At 41.8% G+C, this 21,050-nt stretch overlaps 2 long non-coding RNA genes across 2 annotated transcripts in view; both read left to right on the top strand.

The window, feature by feature from the left end:
• Positions 1-2,066, top strand: part of LOC135320692 (uncharacterized) — a 28,444-nt gene extending 26,378 nt beyond the window's left edge. Inside the window, exon 4 of the long non-coding RNA XR_010379952.1 lies at positions 1,704-2,066. This is a non-coding gene — a long non-coding RNA (uncharacterized LOC135320692). The remainder of the gene's footprint in view (positions 1-1,703) is intronic.
• An 11-nt stretch (positions 2,067-2,077) lies between these two features.
• Positions 2,078-18,514, top strand: LOC135320694 (uncharacterized). Its single transcript, XR_010379955.1, has 5 exons — positions 2,078-2,272; positions 5,532-5,604; positions 6,976-7,546; positions 12,247-12,816; positions 17,631-18,514. It is a non-coding gene; the product is annotated as an uncharacterized LOC135320694 (long non-coding RNA).
• Positions 18,515-21,050: the final 2,536 nt, after the last annotated feature.

Below are 21,050 nucleotides of genomic sequence, written 5' to 3'. Positions count from 1 at the left end.
AAATTAACAGGTGGAGTATTGGTCTGGGAATGAATTGCAGAGAAATTTTGTGATTATTGCTTTCAGATATGTCAACCAAACGTCCACTATGCACTCTTTTAACCCTCAGCACATTGTCTTCCATCTCAAATGACCTGTCCACTTTAGAGTGTGCATTCCAGTAAAACACAGTTTCCCCTTTACTGCTCCCTCACCAAAGGTCAGGTCCTGCACTGATTTCCATTCTCTAATTTGCCTTCTACTCTTTCCAGGTTATGTGAGAATTTTCTGACTTTTGAAGTAAGAGATGTTTGGGCATTTTTCAGCAGGGTTCCTGAGTCAAGGGCTGGGAGAGTGTATGTTTATCTTGCTGTATACATGGGAGAGAGTGAGCGAAGTTTGCACTGGTACTCTGCCAGTTTGGCATGGATAAATTAACACAATTTAGTCATAACTCACAGACACTTGATTCTTGTTTAGCTATTTTTCTGTATATCAGTTGTGGGAGGACGTGTCCGAAAAATCCAGGTCTGACAATGTGTTCATACCTCATTGCAGACTTTCAAATAATAAACAGAATTAAATTACATACATGGGAAATATATCAAAATAAATACAGTTTTAGAAACATACTATATCTAACTATAAGACAGAGTTGCCAAATTTAGGTACCAGCTTGAAATATCCAAATAAGAAAAATGCACAGAAAATATAAATTAGCAGCCAAAAGTCATGAAGGAGGCAGGTCAACAGTTTTCTCTTGGTGCCTCCAGCACTAACAGAAACAGTGAAATAATTCTTAGAACCATTAACAACCACAACCCTAGTTTTCCATTGTGCATGTGGTGCCCTTTCCTAATAATGACACATACTGGTCAATGTTGGCGATTCAAGGGGAAAAATTATTATTTAGGAAACCACAAAGAAACCCAAACAATGTATTTTTACATAGGCTTGGTTTCAATAGCACTTAGAGATATTATAGATATGAGAACACTGCCGCAGCTTTGCTAGGCTATTGAGAATCATGTGCTCGTCTATCAAAGATGAGAATGTTTAATCGACTAATTATGTTGAGAAAAGCAATTTAACCCAAAAAATACAGCAATCACATTATATCCTGCTCCTGGGACTTGACAAAAGGGAAAAGACGGTCCACAAAAGAAGTGTCACTACATACCTATCCCAACAATTACACTTCATTTCAATAACTGAATTATAATAGTTACAAATACTGTTTTGAAAAAATGAGGATAAATAAATATCCATATTCAGGCAAAAAATTCACTCACTTACAAAACTCCCTTCACACCAAAGTAGACATAAGCCCAGCATTTGCTGAATCTAGGGGAAGATCATCATTTCAAGTTGTGAGCGAAGAATTCAATACCAATCTATTTTAGTCGAGAGTAGTTGACAATGGAGGAGTTCACTGTTGTGCACAGAATGTGAAGGAGGAGGAACTCTGATACAAGGAGGGGCTTGCTCAGCTCCTACTGGCTTCATTGCAACTCAAGTGCTGATTCTTTGAAGTGGATACATGAGGGGAGGGGAGGGAAGAACAAGTGCTTGGTACCAAGGGCCAACCCTGGGAAAAGGCTTACCTGTGCTTCGTGCTTGGTCGTCTGAGTGGTTTATAAATGCCCCTTGGGACGTGTGGATTCTCACGACCTCTTCCAAGAACATGAGCGCTTTTATCATCTCTGCCATCTCTTCTCTTTTAGACGTCAGTAATCTTGGACCCGTTCTTGGAGCAGAGAATTGAGTACTTTCCTAAAGTGCACGTTGACACTCCATATGTTTCTGCCAGTATCAGCGAGGTTCAATATGTCTCATGAATGTCTTTTGAGCCTGGTATTCTCAACAGAAGTCTCCATGCCAGTATTCTCCATTGTAGCAGAACAACTCTCATCAATGTGTTCGCATCTCACCTCAATTTGTGCAGCCAGCTTTTCTGCCAACTTCCTTCATGTCTCCTATAAAGTCAAATTCTAAAGGACAGGGCAAGTCTGAAAGTACCTCGGAGCCTCACCTGTAAGCTGATGACAGGCAGATCTTCCACTATCTGCCCTTTCAGATTCTGGAAACTGACCCGTGAACTCAGGCCATTGCACAGCACGAGTATCTCGAACTTACACAGATTCCAGAAAAAGAGACTTAAGCCAAGCTCCATAGAGGGCGGTACCGCCTCCATGACACTGATCCACCCACAGAATTCTGCCCAGTTACCTTGGATCCACCAGCCACAACAATCCTGGCAGAACACACCAAGATTCCACCTGGAATCCAACCGGTAACTACCATCCCCAATGGTTGCTGCATCTTGTCAGTGTTGGGGGAGGGGCTGCATCAGACGAGAGGTTCCAAAGGTAAATGTGATTCTCTCCATTAGCGTCCCATGTTCAGTTTTTTCTTCCCTCTATCCTTTTGTACAGATCTGTATACACAGTACAAACGGAGGGAATTCTGTCCATGTTGTTTATGGTTTCACACGTCTTTAAACTTTCTAACTGTTAACATTACACAAAGACCCACTATAAGAATCTTTTGTTTGTGTAATATCCATTCACCCACAATGCATATCCGTCTGTTGCTTTTCTGCTGAAATACACACTCTCTCAGAACATGGATCCATTTGTTTCATGGGGGCTGAAATTCCTAGAAGTGAAACCAATCCCAATGTGCACTTTCCTGTCTGTCTCTTTTGCTCTTAGTACAGTTTTGCAGAGCTACTTGTCTTTGTTATAGGTGTATGCCATTTATTCTCTACGTAGGGTTGAATATGCCATTCATTGATCCTGTTGGAAGACTTGTAAACCTATATCACGGACTATGACTCCATCTTATTCAAAATCGGCATTTGGGTTAGGTCACGATATGCTCTTTTGCATCAATATTTATGAATATTAATGCACACGTCTGTGTTCTGAATACATGTGTGTTGATTACATGCAAGCCTCGATACTGGGTCAATGCAGGCTGAATCATCCTTTACATCACTTTGAGTAATTTATTTTGAATTATCATGTATCCTTTGGATAGATGTCAGCCAACCGTACACTTTTTGTGTTTATTTGTTTGATTGTTTGTTTGCTTGTTGTTTGTTTTGCAAACACATTACGCCATGAATCTCTCCGTTTGCTTCAGAGAGTTATGTAAGCTGATTTACTTAGTATAGTGCTGAAAATCACCTATGATTTCCTGCTCCCCACTTCCATCTTCAGGATTTTGATTTCCTCATTGCCTTTTTGTTTATTCTTTGAAACTCATTGCTCTTCTTGCATTTCCAATAATGGTTTTCTTATTTACATTTCTACTTGCTACTTTTCGATTCAGGGTGGAATTCTGAATCTTCCTTTAAGGATAAGTTCCTAACTGCTGAATTCTTCTAAGTTTTGCCAGTCTGTGAAATTATCTAGCTCTGCCTTTAATAGGAATGGCAGTCTTGTAGCATAGGCTACCATAGATTGCAGCTTTTTCTTATTCAGGATTTGGTCTATGTCCTGTCACTCCTTCTATCCTGCAATATTCCTCTCGAAATATAAGCTGAAACCCCTCTGGAGGTAGTGTTGTGACTAAGTTGTTTTCCTCTATATGCATTTAAAATCACTCGGTTGATCATGAACTTTGTTGATTTGAATAATACTGCTGAATGTAGGTGTATTGGGTTTCCAACTTCTTTGGTATGTGTACTTTCTGATTTCGTATACCTCATTATTTCTTGTCTTTCAGCAAGTTACAGTCTGATTTTTCTACAAATATCTTTTCAGACTTTTTTTGTTAATCTTGCTTTTCCATCTGGGACTCTTATGAATCTTACTCTTTCATGCTTTGTCTTACCCCAGGCTTCAACAGCAATGTTTGCATTGGGTTGCACTTCTTTTTCTATGTCTTCTTCTGATCGAGGGATTTCTGTTCCCCTGTCTTCACAGTCTTTCACGAGTCCGTCTGCATTATCAAGTCTGCTTTGGACTGACTTTATCCCTGATATTATCTCATCCTTGAGTTTTCTGATATTATTTGGCTCGTTTTTAGAGTTTCTCTTCCCCTTTCCTGGATAACTGCCTTTTGTGATTCTGAGACACTGTTGTACTTCATGTTTTCCTCACCTCAGTTTTCAATACATGCTCTGGTAGCGTTTTGCAGTCTAGATGTTTGAAAGCTTATTTTTTGGGCCTTCAAACTCTTTGAAACTGAAAATGGTACTTCCTGTTTCTTTTACTATACTTCTTTATCTCTACTGGTCAAGTAATATCAGATATCTAATTTAGAATTATAGGGCTTTGTTAAGTGAAAATTTTAGACCATTGGGTGTACAAAGTTCCATGATATTTCTGTGAGGGAAATTTTCCCTAGGCATTGATGCCATGTCCTGTTCCTGTGTGTGTTGTCTGGTATATCTCTAATTGCTGGTGTTGCCTTTGTTGTGATGAACACACCATATTTTTTCAATTAGTAAAACTTCGTTTTATTGCACTTACCTCACAATTCTGAAAGTGCAGAGTACACTTCCTGTTCTGAAAATGAAGCTTAAAGGTTTTCAGCACGGCATTCTGCTGTATGTCATATTGGAGTCTTTCCAAAACAGCAAACTGAGAGTGTGCTTGTGCTTTCTATTGCCATGGGAATGTCCCAACGTTACCAGTTCTTCCCAGAGCTCCTCTGTCTACAGAAACACCAGTGGAAACATATGTATGGATGCCATAAATCAGGGCCTGCTTGAATGATCCCGCAGACCGATCTTTGTGTCCTCTGTGCAGTACCATGTCAGTGCCATCCAAAATGTAGCATCTGCATTTGGGAGATAATGCTGAAGGAAATGCTTCAACTTCTCACGTTGTGGACTTTGACCACTCTTCCTTGATCCCTCATCCTTGGGTCATGTGTGCACGAATGCAACCACAGAGCTGTACCGAATTCTCTTCCTCAAACCAATCCATAATCCCTGTCCAGGTTATGACTGTAGCAGATCCTAAAGGTTTTCATACTGATTTCAAGCCCAAGGGCCACTGAATCCCTCAGACCAGATGCACGACATCTCTGATTGAGCCCCACACGTGCTCTATTGGCAAAATGCCAAATTGATCCTGGGCCTGCAAAATGCAGTGGATGTGGCCATGGCACATATCGAAAAACTCAACCTCACACGCCAATGTGGTTGCTTTCTTAATGGGGTAACAGGTCGGTTTGCTCTCTTGATAGAACCCACCACAACCCACAAAGCACTCCAGATCCCTGAGACTCAGCGTGTGCCATTATCTGTAGCTCTATACCTCATTTTCCACTGCCTCTTCTGGCTCAAATTTGGCAGATCGGATCTTTGTCTCAGAATCAATTGTGGGGATATTTTGTGCTGATTTCTATGAGTTATGTCAGCCAAGCATCTGCTGTGCACTCTTCTAACACTCAGCGCATTACCTACAATCCCATCTGTGCTGTCCGCTTGAGAGTGTGCGTCCAAGTAAAACAGAGTTTCACCTTTGCTGCTCCATCAGCAGAGGTCAGATCCTGCACAGATTTCCATTCTCTACTTTGCCTTCTCCTGCTTCCAGGTTTTCTGAGGCCTCATCCTGTCTTTGGAAGTAACCGACCACACTTCGGAAAGTGTCCTGTGCCAAGGGCTGGGTGAGTGGATGTTTACATTGCTGTGTACATGGGTGGGAGTGAGCGCAGGTTGCACTGGTTCTCTGCCACCTGGGCATCGATAAATCAACACTTTACAGATATAATTCACAGAATTGTGATGGTTGTTTAGCTCTGTTTAATATGCAGCCATGGTGGGAGGGTTTGTCCGTAGCCTCCAATTTTCACATTGTGTTGATAACTCAGTTGCAGTTTTTAAGAAGGTTAATAGAATTGATTTACATGTTTTGGGATTTATAAGAAAATGAAGGTAGATTTTGAAACATACTAAATCCACCTAGATGCCAGACCTGTCAATTTTGTAACATTATGTCAACTATAAGAAAAATATAGACAGTTATAAAGTAAAATCACTGTCCAATAATTTGAAGGGGATATGTCAACTCTTTACTGTTGAAGCCTCCAACACCAACCGGAACCATGAAGTACCTATTGGAACCACGAAATAACCGAGAACCTGGGTTTCCCTTGTGCATGTGGTTCCCTTTACTCACAATGACACATACTGGCCAATGTTGGCATTTCAAGGGGTAACATTCCTCTTTAGGAAAATACAAGAAAAACCAAACAAAATTATACATTTAGGCTTGATTCCAAAGCACCTAGAGGCATTTTAGCTATGAGAACCCTGCTGCAGCTCTGCTAGGCAATTGAGAACCAATTGTTCTTCTATCATTGATGAGAATGCTTAATCATCCGATCATATTGGGTAAATAAATTTCACACAACCAAGTGTGCACCCCCATGATATCGTGCACCCGGGGCTTGTCTGAAGGGAAAGACGCCCCACATAACCTGTGTCTTTAATGTCTTTCACGACTTTTACAGTTCAGTTCACTATCTGACTTATAATATTTGACTATACTGTCTTGAAATACTGAGGCCTAATACATATTTTAGTTCAGTCAAAGATTCCCCTCACCTACCACACTCCCTTCACCCGAAAAAGACTTAACCACAGCATTTTCTGAATCTACGGGAAGGTCATCATTTCTTTGTGTGAGCTGAGTATTAAATTCCTATCTATTTAAGTCGAGAGTATTTGACCTTTAAGGAATTCACCATTCTTCACAGAGTGTGAAGTTGGAGGAACTCTGATTCTAGGAGGGGCTTGCTCTTCTCCTACTGGCTTCATTGCAGCTCAGGATCTGATTCTTTAAAATGGATGACTGAGTGGAGGGGTGGGAAGTGCAAGTGCCTGATAGCTATGCCCAAACCTGGGAAAAGGCTTACCTGGGCTTGGTGCATTTTGGTCTGAATGGTTTGTAAATGCCCCTTGGGACCTGTGGATTCTCGTGACCTCTTCCAAGAACATGAGCGCTTTTATCATCTCTGCCATCTCTTCTCTTATAGACGTCAGGAATCTTGGACCCGTTCTTGAAGCAGGGAATTGAGTAACTTTCTCAAGTGCACGTTGACACTCCGTATATTTCTACCAGTATCACCGAGGTTCAGTAGGTCTCATGAAAGAATTTCGAGCCTGGAATTCTCTAGAGAAGCCTCCATGCCGGTATTCTCCATTGTAGCAGAACAACTCTCATCAATATGTTCGCATCTCAGCTCAATCCATCCAGCCAACTTTTCTGCCAGGTTCTCTTCGTGTCTCCCATAAAGTCGACTTCAACAGGACTGGGCAAGTCTGGAAGTAACTCTGAGCCTCACTAGTATGCTGATGACAGGCAGATCTTCCACTGTCTGCCCTTTCAGATTCTGGAAACTGACCCGTGAACTCAGGTCTTTGGGCAGCAGCAGTAACTCGAACTTGCACAGCTTCCCGAGCAAAAGACCAAAGCCAAGCTCCACAGAGGGCGGCAGACCCTCCATCACACTGATCCACCCACAGAATTCTGCCCAGGTACCTTGGTTCCATCAGCCACAACAAGCCTCGCAGTACACAGCAACATTCCTTCTGGAATTCCATCCGGTAACTGCCATCCCCAATGGTTGCTGCATTATTTCAGTGTTGGGGGAGGGGCTGCATTAGACTAGAGGTTCCTAAGGGAAACGTGATTCAATCCACTGGCGTCCAATCGTCCTTTTTTCTTCCCTCTTTCCTTTGGTCCAGACTGTATACAGAGTACAAACGGAGGGAAGTGTGTCCATTTTTAGTTTATGTTTTCACACGTCTTGATACTTTCTAACCGTTCACATTACACGGAGACCCACTAAAGTAAAGTCATGTTTGTGTAATATCCATTCACTCAGAATACATATCGGTCTGTTGCTTTCTGCTGAAACATCCACACTCTCAGAACATGGATCCATTTGTTTCATGGGGGCTGAAATTCCTCGAAGTGAAACCAATCCCAATGTGCCCTTTGTAGTCTGTCTCTTTTGCTCTTAGTACAGTTTGGCAGAGCTACTTGTCTTTGCTATAGGCTTATGCCGTTTCTTCTCTACGTAGGGTAGAATATGACATTCGTTCATCCTGTTGGAAGACTTGTAAGTGTATATCACGTTCTATGAACCAATCATATTCAAAACCGTCATTTGGTTTGGGTCACGATATGCACTTATGAATCAATATTTATGAATATGAATGCACGCATCTGTTTTCCGAATACAAGTGTGTTGAGTACATGCTAGCCGCCATACTGGGTCGATGCGTGCTGAATGATCCTTGACATCACTTTGAGTATTTTGTATCGAATAATCATGGTTCTTTGGTATATGTCAGCCAACTGTAACCTTTTGGTGTTTGTTTGTTTGATTGTTTGTTTGTTTTGCAAACACATTAGGCCATGAATCTCTCCTTTTGCTTCAGACAGACAATAATATAAGCTGATTCACTTAAGATAGTGTTAAAATCAACTATGATTTCCTGCTACCCTCTCCCATCTTTAGGATTTTGATGTCCTCCTTGCCTTCTTCTTGTTTCTTCTTTGCAACTCATGCTCTTCTTGCATTTCCAATAGTCGTTTTCTTATTTCCATTTCATCTTGCTACATTTCTACTCAGGGAAGGATTCTCAACTTGTGTTTTAGGATCAGTTTCAAACTGCTGAATTCTTTTAAGATTTGCTGGTCAGTGAAATTCCCTAGCTCTGCCGTTCTTAGAAACGGCGGTCATTTGGCATTGGTTACCGTAGATTGCAGCTTTTTCTCATTGAAGTTATGGCCTATGTCCTGGCACTCCTCCCTGTCCAGCAAAATTTCTGCCGAGATATGAGCTGAAACCCCACTGGAGGTTCTATTGTGACTAAGTTGCTTTCCTCGAGGTGCATTTTAGATCACTGGGATGATCATGAACATTGTTTATTTGAATTCTACAGCTGCTTGTTGGTGTATTGGGATTTCACCTCCTTTGGATGCTGTGTACTTCCTGAATTCGTATAGATGATCCTTTCTTGGCTTTCAGCATGTTTCATTGTGATTCTTCTACAAACACCTTTTCAGAATTTTTTATTTTATCTGTTGCTTTTCCTTTTGGGACTCTTATGAATCCTATTCTTTCATGCTTTGTCTTACACCAGGATTCAACAGTGATGTTTGCGTTGGTTTGCACTTGCTTTTCTATGTCTTTATCTGATCAAGGGATTTCTGTTCCCCTGTCTTCACAGTCATTCACGAGTCCCTCTGCATTATCTAGTCTGCTTAGGACTGACTTTAGCCCAGTTATTATCTCATCCATTGAGTTTTCTGATATTATTTGGTTCTTCTCTAGAATTTCCCTTCCCCTTTTCTGGTATTCTGAACTTTGTGATTCTGAGACTCTGTTGTACTACAGTGTTTTGCTCACCTCCGTTTTCAAAGCTTGCTCTGGTAGAGTTTTGCATCTAGATGCTTGAAAGCTTATTGTTTGGGCCTTCAATCTCTTTGGAACTGAAATGGTACTTCCTGTTTCTTGTACTATATTTCTTTTTCTATCTTGGTCAAGTACAATCAGGTATTTAATGTAGACTTATAAGGCTTGGTTAAGTGAAAAATTTAGACACTTTGGTGTATGCAATTCCATAATATTTCTGTGAGGACAAATTCCCCTAGACATTGAGGCCATGCCCTGTTCCTGTGTGTGTTTTCTTGTATATCTCTAATTGATGGTGTTGCATTTGTTGTGATGAACACACCATACTGTTTCAGTTAGTAGAACATCATTTTTATTACACTAATCTCACAATTCTGAAAGGGCACAGGGCACTTCCTCTAGTGGAAATGAAGCTTCTATAGGTTTTCAGCTCTGCATTCTTCTGTATGTCATTTTGAAGTGTCTCCAAAACAGCCAACAGAGTGCGCTTGTACTTTCTACTGCCATGGGAATGTCCCAATGTTACCAGTTCTTCCCAGAGCTTCTCTGTCTACAGAAAAACCAGTGGAAGCATATATATGGATGTCATACATCAGGGCCTGCTGGGATGATCCCGCAGACCGACCTATGTGTCCTCGGTGCAGTAACCTGTCAGTGCCGTCCAAAATGTAGCATCTGCATTTGGGTGATAATGCTGTAAGAAATGCTTCATTTTCTCATACTGTGGACTTTGACCACTCTTCCTATTTCTCCAATTCTTGAGTAATGTGTTCATGAAGGCAACCACAGAGCTGTTCCGTATCATCTGCCTCAAACCAGACTGTAATCCCAATCCAGGTTATGAATGTAGCAGATCCTAAATCTTTTAATACTGATTTCAAACCCAACGCCCCCTGGAACCCTCAGTCCAGATGCATGATAACACTGATTGAGCCCCACACGTGCTCTATTGGCAAAATGTCAAATTGGACCCTGGTCCTGCAGATGCAGTGGATGTGGCCATAGGAAATATCGAAAAACTCAACCTCATGCGCCAGTGCGGTTGCTGTCTCACTGAGGTCACAGTTCTCTTTGCTCTCTTGAAAGTACCCACCAAAACCCACAACGCACTCTAGATCCCTGAGTTCTGCGAGAGCCATCATCCATAGCCCTATCCCTCTTTTTTCGCTGCCTCTGCTAGCTCAGATTTGGCAGCTCGGATCTTGGTCTCAGATTCAAATGTGGGGATATTTTGAGCTGATTTCTTTGAGTTCTGTCAGCCAAGAATCTGCTGTGCACTCTTCTAACACTCAGCGCATCACCTTCAAGCCCATGCCTGCTGCCCGCTTGAGAGTGTGCTTCCAAGGAAAACAGAGTTTCACATTTGATGCTCCATTACCAGAGGTCATATCCTGCACTGGTTTCCATTCTCTACTTTGCCTTTTCCTGCTTCCGGTTTTTCTGAGGCCTCATCCTGTCTTTGGAAGTAACAGAACACTCTTAGGCAAGTGTCCTGTGCCAAGGGCTGGGTGAGTGTGTGTTTACAAGTTTTGTGTATGGTAGCTAGTGAGAGCAGTTTGCACTGGTTCTCTTCCTATTGGGCATCGACAAATCAACACTTTTCACAAATAATTCACAGAAATAGGATATTTGTTTCGCTCCGATTTCTTTACAGCCATCGTCGGTGGGATTTTCTGAAGACTCCAGCTTTGACCTTATGTTGATAAGGCAGGTGCAGCCTATCAGAAAGTTAACAGTATCGATTTACATGTTTTGGTATTTATATGAAGGTGAAGTTAGATTTTGAAAATTACCAAATCAACCTAGAAGCCAGACTTGACAGTTTCTGTAAAATTTTGTCAGCTCTAAGGGATAAACAGACAGTCTCAATGTAAAATAACAGTCCAAAACTTTGAAGGGGACAAGCCAACTCTTTTCTCTTGAAGCCTCCAACAACAAAGGAAACAATGAAATAACTATTGGAACCATGAAATAACCCCCATCCTGTGTTTCCCTTGTGCACCTGCTGCCCTTTAATCCCAATGACACATACTAGGCAATGTTGGCATTTCAAGGGGTAAGATTCCTCTCTAGGAATATACAAGAAAATCTAAACAGAATATATATATTTAAGGTTGATTCCAAAAGCACCTAGATGCTTTTAACTATGAGAAGCCTGCTGCAGCTATGTTAGGCTATTAAGAACCAGGTGCTCTTCTATCAGTGCTGAGAAGGCTTAATCATCCGATCATGTTGGGTAAAACAATTTAAAACAACCAAGTCTGCACCTCCAAGATATCGTGCACCCGGGGCTTGACGGAAGTGAATGACTGTCCACATAACCTGTGTCTTTAAAGTGTTTGGCGATTTTACAGTTCAGTTCACTATCTGACTTCTAATATTTTCCTGTACTGTCTTGAAAAACTGAGGCCTAATATATATTCAAGTTCATTCAAAGATTCCCCTCACTTCCCACACTCCTTTCAGCCCAAAGAATACATAACCAAAGCATTTCCTGAATCTAGGGGAAGGTCATCATTTCATTGTATGAGCTAAGTATTCAATTCATATCTATTTTATTCGAGAGTATTTGACCTTTAAGGATTTCACAGTTGTTCACCGAGTGTGAAGCAGGAGGTTCTCTGATTCTAGTAGGGGCTTGCTCTCCTCCTACTGGATTCATTGCAGCTCAGGTTCTGATCCATTGAAATGGATGCCTGAGTGGAGTGGAGGGAAGAGCATGTGATTGATAGCTAGGCACAAACGTGGGAATAGGCTTACCTGGGCTTGGTGCATTTGGGTCTGAATGATTCGTAAATGCCCCTTGGGATGTGTGGATTCTCATGACCTCTTCCAAGAAAATGAGCGCTTTTATCATCTCTGCCATCTCTTCTCTTTTAGACGTCAGGAATCTTGGACTCGTTCTTGGAGCAGATAATCGAGTAACTTTCTCAAGGGCACGTTGACTCTCCGTATGTTTCTTCCAGTATCACCGATTTTCAGTAGTTCTCATGAATGTCTTTCGAGCCTGGTATGCTCTAGAGATGTGTCCATGCAGATATTCTCCACTGTAGCAGAACAACTTTCATCAATGTATTCGCACATCTCCTGAATCCATGCAGCCAGTGTTTCTGCCAGCTTCTCTTCGTGTCTCCCATAAAGTCGACGTCAAAAGGACTGGGCAAGTCTGAAAATACCTCAGAGCCTCACTATTAAGCTGATGACAGGCAGATCTTCCACTGTCTGGCCTTTCAGATTCTGGGAACTGACCTGTGAACTCAGGTTTCTGGGCAGCAGCAGTATCTCGAACTTAAACATCTTCCCGTACAAAAGACCTAAGCCAATCTCCACATAGAGCAGCAGACACACCATCAAACTGATCCACCCACAGAATTCTGCACATTTACCTTGGATCCAGCAGCCGCAATATGCCTCGTGATACACACCAACATTCCACCTGGAATCCAACCGGTAACTGCCATCCCCAGTGGTTGATGCATCAAGTCCGTGTTGGGGGTGATGCAGCATTAGACGAGAGTTTCCTAAGGGAAAGGTGATTCTATTCAGAAGGGTCCAATGTTACTTTTGTCTTCCCTCTTTCCTTTTGTTCAGATCTGTATACACAGTACAAACGGAGGGAAGTGTGTCCATGATCAGTTTATGGATTCACACCTATTATACTTTGTAACAGTTCAGAGTACACGGAGACCCACTCCAGGAAACTCATGTTTGTGTAATATCCATCCACCCAGATTACATATCCGTCTGTTGCTTTCTGCTGAAACACCCACACTCTCAGAACATGGATCCATTTGTTTCATGGGGGCTGAAATTCCTAGAAATGAAACCAATCCCTACGTGCACTTTCCTGTCTGTCTCTTTTGCTCTTAGTAAAGTTTTGCAGAGCTACTTGTCTTTGTTATAGGCTTATGCCGTTTCTTCTCTACGTAGGGTAGTATAAGGCATTCGTTCATCCTGTTGGAAGACTTGTAAGTCTATATCCCGTTCTCTGACCCACTCTTATTCAAAACCGTCATTTGGGTTGGCTGAAGATATGCACTTCTGGATCAGTATCTATGAATAGTAGTGCACGCGTCTGTTTTTGGAATACAAGTGTGATGAGTACATGCTAAAAGCGAAAATAGTTCGATGCGTGCTGAAGGATCCTTGACATCACTTTGAGTACTTTGTCTTGAATAATCATGATTGTTTGGTATATGTCAGCCAACTGTAACCTTTTGGTGTTTGTTTGTTTGTCTGATTGTTTTGCAAACACATTAGGCCATGCATCTCTCCTTTTGCTTCAGACAGACAGTCATGTAAGCTGATTCACTTAAGATAGTGCTTAAAATCAACTATGATTTCCTGCTACTCTCTCCCATCTTTAGGATTTTGATGTCCTCCTTGCCTTCTTCTTCTTACATATTTGCAACTCAGGCTCTTCCTGCATTTGCAATAATGGTTTTGTTAATTCCATTTCACCTTGCTACTTTTCTACTCAGGGTAGGATTCTCAATTTTTGTTGTAGGATCAGTCTCAAACTGCTGAATTCTTTTAAGGTTTGCCTGTCAGTGAAATTCCCTAGCTGTGCCGTTGTTATAAACGGCAGTCATTTGGCATAGGCTACCCTAGATTGCAGCTTTTTCTCTTTCAGGATATGGTCTATGTCCTGGCACTCCTCCTCGTGCTGCAAAATTTCTGCCGAGATATCAGCTGAAACCCCTCTGGAGGTTCTGATGTGACTAAGTTGCTTTCCTCGAGGTGCATTTTACATCACTGGGATGATCACGAAATTTGTTTATTTGAATTCTACAGCTGATTGTTGGTCTATTTGTATTCCACCTCTTTTGGATGCTGTGTACTTCCTGAATTCGTATAGAGGATACTTTCTTGGCTTTCAGCAAGTTTCATTCTGATTTTTCTAAAAATTCCTTTTCAGAATTTATTATTTTATCACTTGCTTTTCCATTTGTGAATCCTATGATTCCTATTCTTACCTGGTTTATCTTAACCCAGGATTCAACAGTGATGTTAGCGTTGGTTTGCAGTTGCTTTATTGTGTCTTCTTCTGATGGAGGGATTTCTGTTCCCCTGTCCTCACAGTCATTCACGAATCCCTCTGCATTATGTAGTCTGCTTAGGATTGACTTTAGCCCAGTTTTTATCATATCGATTGAGTTTTCTGATACTACTGGGTTCTTCTTTAGAGTTTCTCTTCCCCTTTTCTGGTATTCTGCCTTTTGTGATTCTGAGGCACTGTGGTTCATCAGTGTTTTCCTCACCTCCATTTTCAGAGCTTGCTCTGGTATCGTTTTGCCGTCTAGTTGTTTGAAAGCTTATTTTTTGGGCCTTCAATCTCTTTGGAACTGAAAATGGTACTTCCTGTTTCTTTTACTATAATTCTTTTATTCTACAGGTCAGGTATTTTCATGTATTTAATATAGACTTATAGGGCTTGGTTAAGTGCAAATTTTTGACTCTTTGGTGTATGCAATTCCATGGTATTTTTGTGAGGACAATTTTCCCTAGACCTTGATGCCATGCCCTGTTCCTGTGTGTGTTGTCTGGTATATCTCTAAATCCTGGTGTTGCCTTTGTTGTGATGAACACACCATACTGTTTCAGTTAGTAGAAACTCATTTTTATTACACTAATCTCACACTTCTGAAAGGGCACAGGGCACTTCCTCTAGTGGAAATGAAGCTTCTATAGGTTTTCAGCTCTGCATTCTTCTGTATGTCATTTTGAAGTGTCTCCAAATCAGCCAACATAGAGTGCGCTTGTACTTTCTACTGCCATGGGAATGTCCCAATGTTACCAGTTCTTCCCAGAGTTTCTCTGTCTACAGAAACACCAGTGTAAGCATATGTATGCATGTCATAATTCAGGGCCTGCTGGGATGATCCCGCAGACCGACCTATGTGTCCTCGGTGCAGTACCCTGTCAGTGCCGTCCAAAATGTAGCATCTGCATTTGGGTGATAATGCTGTAAGAAATGCTTCATCTTCTCATGCTGTGGACTTTGACCATTCTTCCTATTTCTCCCATTCTTGAGTAATGGGTTCATGCCGTCCAAAATGTAGCATCTGCATTTGGGTGATAATGCTGTAAGTAATGCTTCATCTTCTCATGCTGTGGACTTTGACCACTCTTCCTAGTTCTCTCTCTTGAGTAATGGGTTCACGAAGGCAACCACAGAGCTGTTCCGCATCCTCTGCCTCAAACCAGAGTGTAATCCCAATCCAGGTTATGAATATAGCAGATCCTAAATCTTTTAATATTGATTTCAAACCCAACGCCTCCAGGAACCCTCAGTCCAGATGCATGATACCTCTGATTGAGCCCCACACGTGGTCTACTTGCAAAATGTCAAATTGGACCCTGATCCTGCAGATGCAGTGGATGTGGACATAGAAAATATCGATAAACTCAACCTCACGCGCCAGTGCGGTTGCTGTCTCACTGGCGTCACAGTTCTCTTTGCTCTATTGAAAGTACCCACCAAAACCAAGAACGCACTCTAGATCCCTGAGTTTAACGAGAGCCATCATACGTAGCCCTATCCCTCTTTTTCTGCTGCCTCTGCTAGCTCAGATTTGGCAGCTCGGATCTTGGTCTCAGATTCAAATGTGGGGATATTTTGAGCTGATTTCTTTGAGTTCTGTCAGCCAAGAATCTGCTGTGAACTCTTACACTCAGCGCATCACCTTCAAGCCCATGCCTGCTGCCCGCTTGAGAGTGTGCTTCCAAGGAAAACAGAGTTTCACCTTTGATGCTCCATTACCAGAGGTCAGATCCTGCACTTGTTTCCATTCTCTACTTTGCCTTTTCCTGCTTCCGGTTTTTCTGAGGCCTCATCCTGTCTTTGGAAGTAACAGACCGCTCTTTAGCTAGTGTCCTTTGCCAAGGGCTGGGTGAGTGTTTGTTTACAATATTATGTTTATGGTAGCTAGTGAGAGCAGTTTGCACTTTTCCTCTTCCTACTGGGCATCGACAAATCAACACTTCTCACAAATAATTCACAGAAATTGTATATTTGTTTCGCTCCATTTTCTTTACAGCCATGGTCGCAGTGTTTGTCTGAAGACACCAGCTTTGACCTTATGAAGACAAGGCAGTTGCAGTCTTTAAGAAGGTTTATAGTATCGATTTACGTGTTTTGGAATTTATATGAAAATGAAGTTAGTTTTTGAAAATTACCAAATCAACCTAGAAGCCAGACTTGACAATATGTGTAAGAATTTGTCAGCACTAAGGAAAAAACAGTCAGTCTCAATGTAAAATAGCAGTCCAAATATTTGAAGGGGACATGCCAACCCTTTTCTCTTGAAGCCTCCAACAACAAATGGAACAATGAAATAACTATTGGAACCATGATATAACCCCTAACCTGGGTTTCCCTTTTGCACCTGGTGCCCTTTATTCCCAATGACACATACTAGGCAATGCTGGCATTTCAAGGGGTAACATTCCTCTCTAGGAATATACAAGAAAATCTAAACAGAATATAAACATTTAGGCTTGATTCCAAAAGCACCTATAGGCATTTAACTATGAGAAACCTGCTGCAGCTATGCTATGTTATTAGAGCCAGGTGCTCTTCTATCAGTGCTGAGAAGTCTTAATCATCTGATCATGTTGGGTAAAGCAATTTAACACAACCAAATCTGCACCTCCAAGATATCGTGCACCCGGGCTTGAAGGAAGTGAATGAATGTCCACATAACCTGTGACTTATTGTGTTTGGTGCCTTTTAAAGTTCAGTTCACTACCTGAATTTTAATATTTTCCTGTACTGTCATGAAAATCTGAGGCCTAATACATATTCAAGTTCACTCAAAGATTCCCCTCACTTCCCACACTCCTTTCAGCCCAAAGTATACATAACCCCAGCATTTCCTGAATCTACGGGAAGGTCATTATTTCTTTGTGTGAGCTAAGTATTCAATTCCTATCTATTTTAGTCGATATTATATGACCTTGAAGGAGTTCACTCTTGTTCACCGAGTGTGAAGGAGGAGGAACACTGATTCTAGTAGGGGCTTGATCTCCTCCTACTGGATTCATAGCAGCTCAGGTTCTGATCCATTGAAATGGATGCCTGAGTAGAGTGGAGGGAAGAGCATGTGACTGATAGCTAGGCACAAATGTGGGAATAGGCTTACCTGGGCTTGGTGCATTTCGGTCTGAATGATTCGTATATGCCCCTTGGGATGTGTGGATACTCATGACCTCTTCCAAGAACATGAGCGCTTTTATCATCTCTGCCATCTCTTCTCTTTTAGACGTCAGGAATATTGGACCCGTTCTTGGAGCAGAGAATCGAGTAACTTTCTCAAGGGCACGTTGAATCTCCGTATGTTTCTTCCAGTATCACCGAGGTTCAGTAGGTCTCATGAATGTCTTTCGAGCCTGGTATGCTCTAGAGATGTCTCCAAGCCGATAATCTCCACTGTAGCAGAACAACTTTCATCAATGTGTTCGCACATCTCCTGAATCCATGCAGCCAGTGTTTCTGCCAGCTTCTCTTCGTGTCTCCCATAAAGTCGACGTCAACAGGACTGGGCAAGTCTGAAAATACCTCGGAGCCTCACCAGTAAGCTGATGACTGGCAGATCTTCCACTGTCTGCCCTTTCAGATTCTGGAAACTGACCTGTGAACTCAGGTCTCAGGGCAGCAGCAGTATCTCGAACTTACTCAGCTTCCCGAACAAAAGAGCTAAGCCAATCTCCACATAGGGTAGCAGACCCAATATTAAACTGATCCACCCACAGAATACTGCCCAGTTACCTTGGATCCACCAGCCGCAACACGCCTCGTGGTACACACCAAAATTCCACCTGGAATCCAAACGGTAAGTGCCATCCCCAGTGGTTGATGCATCAAGTCCTTGTTGGGGGTGATGCTGCATTAGAGGAGATTTTCCTAAAGGAAATGTGATTCTATCCACAAGGGTCCCATGGTCCTTTTCTCTTCCCTCTTTCCTTTTGTTCAGATCTGTATACACTGTACAAAAGGAGGGAAGTGTGTCCATGATCATTTTATGAATTCACACTTATTAATCTTTCTAAAAGTTCACAGTACACAGAGACCCACTCAAGGAAACTCATGTTTGTGTCATATCCATTCACCCAGATTACATATCCGTCTGTTGCTTTCTGCTGAAACACCCACACTCTCAGAACATGGATCCAATTGTTTCATGGGGGCTGAAATTCCTAGAAATGAAACCAATCCCTACGTGCACATTCCTGTCTGTCTCTTTTGCCCTTAGTACAGTTTTGCAGAGCTAATTGTCTTTGTTATAGGCTTATGCCATTTCTTCTCTACATAGGGTAGAATTAGGCATTCGTTCATCCTGTTGGAAGACTTGTAAGTCTATATCCCGTTCTCTGACCCACTCTTATTCAAAACCGTCATTTGTGTAGGCTCACGATATGCACTTCTTGATCAGTATCTATGAATAGTAATGCACGTGTCTGTTTTTGGAATACAAGTGTGTTGAGTACATGCTAACAGCGATATAAGTTCGATGCGTGCTGAAGGATCCTTGACATCACTTTGAGTATTTTGTCTTGAATAATCATGGTTGTTTGGTATATGTCAGCCAACTGTAACCTTTTGGTGTTTGTTTGTCTGATTGTTTTGCAAACACATTAGGCCATGCATCTCTCCTTTTGCTTCAGACAGTCATGAAAGCTGATTCACTTATGATAGTGCTTAAAATCAACTATGATTTCCTGCTACTCTCTCCCATGTTTAGGATTTTGATGTCCTCCTTTCCTTTTTCTTCTTACTTCTTTGCAACTCAGGCTCTTCTTGCTTTGCAATAATGGTTTTTTTATTTCAATTTCATCTTGCTACTTTTCTACTCAGGGTATGATTCTCAATTTTTGTATTAGGATCGGTCTCAAAGTGCTGAATTCTTTTAAGGTTTGCCTGTCATTGAAATTCCCTTGCTCTGCCGTTGTTATAAACGGCAGTCATTTGGCATAGGCTACCCTAGATTGCAGCTTTTTCTCTTTCAGGATATGGTCTATGTCCTGGCACTCCTCCTCGTGCTGCAAAATTTCTGCCGAGATATCAGCTGAAACCCCTCTGGAGGTTCTGATGTGACTAAGTTGCTTTCCTCGAGGTGCAATTTACATCACTGGGATGATCACGAAATTTGTTTATTTGAATTCTACAGCTGATTGTTGGTCTATTGGTATTCCACCTCTTTTGGATGCTGTGTACTTCCCGAATTCGTATAGATGATACTTCCTTGGCTTTCAGCAATTTCATTCTGATTTTTCTACAAATTCCTTTTCAGAATTTATTATATTATCACTTACTTTTCCATTTGGGAATCCTATGATTCCTATTCTTACCTGGTTTGTCTTAACCCAGGATTCAACAGTGATGTTAGCGTTGGTTTGCACTTGCTTTTCTGTGTCTTCTTCTGATGGAGGGATTTCTGTTCCCCTGTCCTCACAGTCATTCACGAGTCCCTCTGCGTTATGTAGTCTGCTTAGGATTGACTTTAGCCCAGTTTTTATCTCATCCATTGAGTTTTCTGATACTATTTGAATCTTCTTTAGAGTTTCTCTTCCCCTTTTCTGGTATTCTGCCTTTTGTGATTCTGAGGCACTGTGGTTCTTCAGTGTTTCCCTCACCTCCATTTTCAGAGCTTCCTCTGGTATCGTTTTGCCGTCTAGTTGTTTGAAAGCTTATTTTTTGGGCCTTCAATCTCTTTGGAACTGAAAATGGTACTTTCTGTTTCTTTTACTATACTTCTTTTATTCCACAGGTCATGTACTATCATGTATCTAATATAGACTTATAGGGCTTGGTTAAGTGCAAACTTTAGACTTATTGGTGTATGCAATTCCATGGTATTTCTGTGAGGATAATTTTCCCTAGAGCTTGATGCCATGCCCTGTTCCTGTGTGTGTTGTCTGGTATATCTCTAAATCCTGGTGTTGCCTTTGTTGTGATGAACACGCCATACCGCTTCAGTTAGTAGAATCTCATTTTTTTACACTAATCTCACAATTCTGAAAGTGCACAGGGCACTTCCTCTAGTGGAAATGAAGCTTCTATAGGTTTTCAGCTCTGCATTCTTCTGTATGTCATTTTGAAGTGTATCCAAAACAGCCAACATAGAGTGCGCTTGTACTTTCTACTGCCACGGGAATGTCCCAATGTTACCAGTTCTTCCCAGAGCTTCTCTGTCTACAGAAACACCAGTGGAAGCATATGTATGGATGTGATACTTCGGGGCCTGCTGGGATGATCCTGCATAGCGACCTATGTGTCCTTGGTGCAGTACCCTGTCAGTGCCGTCCAAAATGTAGCATCTGCATTTGGGTTATAATGCTGTAAGAAATGCTTCACCTTCTCATGCTGTGGACTTTGACCACTCTTCCTAGTCCTCTAATTCTTGAGTTATGGGTTCACAAAGGCAACCACAGAGCTGTTCCCCATCCTCTGCCTCAAACCAGACTTTAATCCCTATCCAGGTTATGAATGTAACAGATCCTAAATTTTTTAATACTGATTTCAAACCCAACGCCCCCAGGAACCCTCAGTGCAGATGCATGATACTTCTGATTGAGCCCCACACGTGCTCTATTGGCAAAATGTCAAATTGGACCCTGGTCCTGCAGATGCAGTGGATGTGGCCATAGGACATATCGATAAACTCAACCTCACGTGCCAGTGC

The sequence above is a fragment of the Camelus dromedarius genome, unplaced genomic scaffold, assembly GCF_036321535.1.
Source record: "Camelus dromedarius isolate mCamDro1 unplaced genomic scaffold, mCamDro1.pat HAP1_SCAFFOLD_114, whole genome shotgun sequence".
Classification (NCBI taxonomy): domain Eukaryota; kingdom Metazoa; phylum Chordata; class Mammalia; order Artiodactyla; family Camelidae; genus Camelus; species Camelus dromedarius.
The sequence above is the reverse complement of the archived record's forward strand: the minus strand, read 5'-3'. Positions and strand labels throughout refer to the sequence as shown.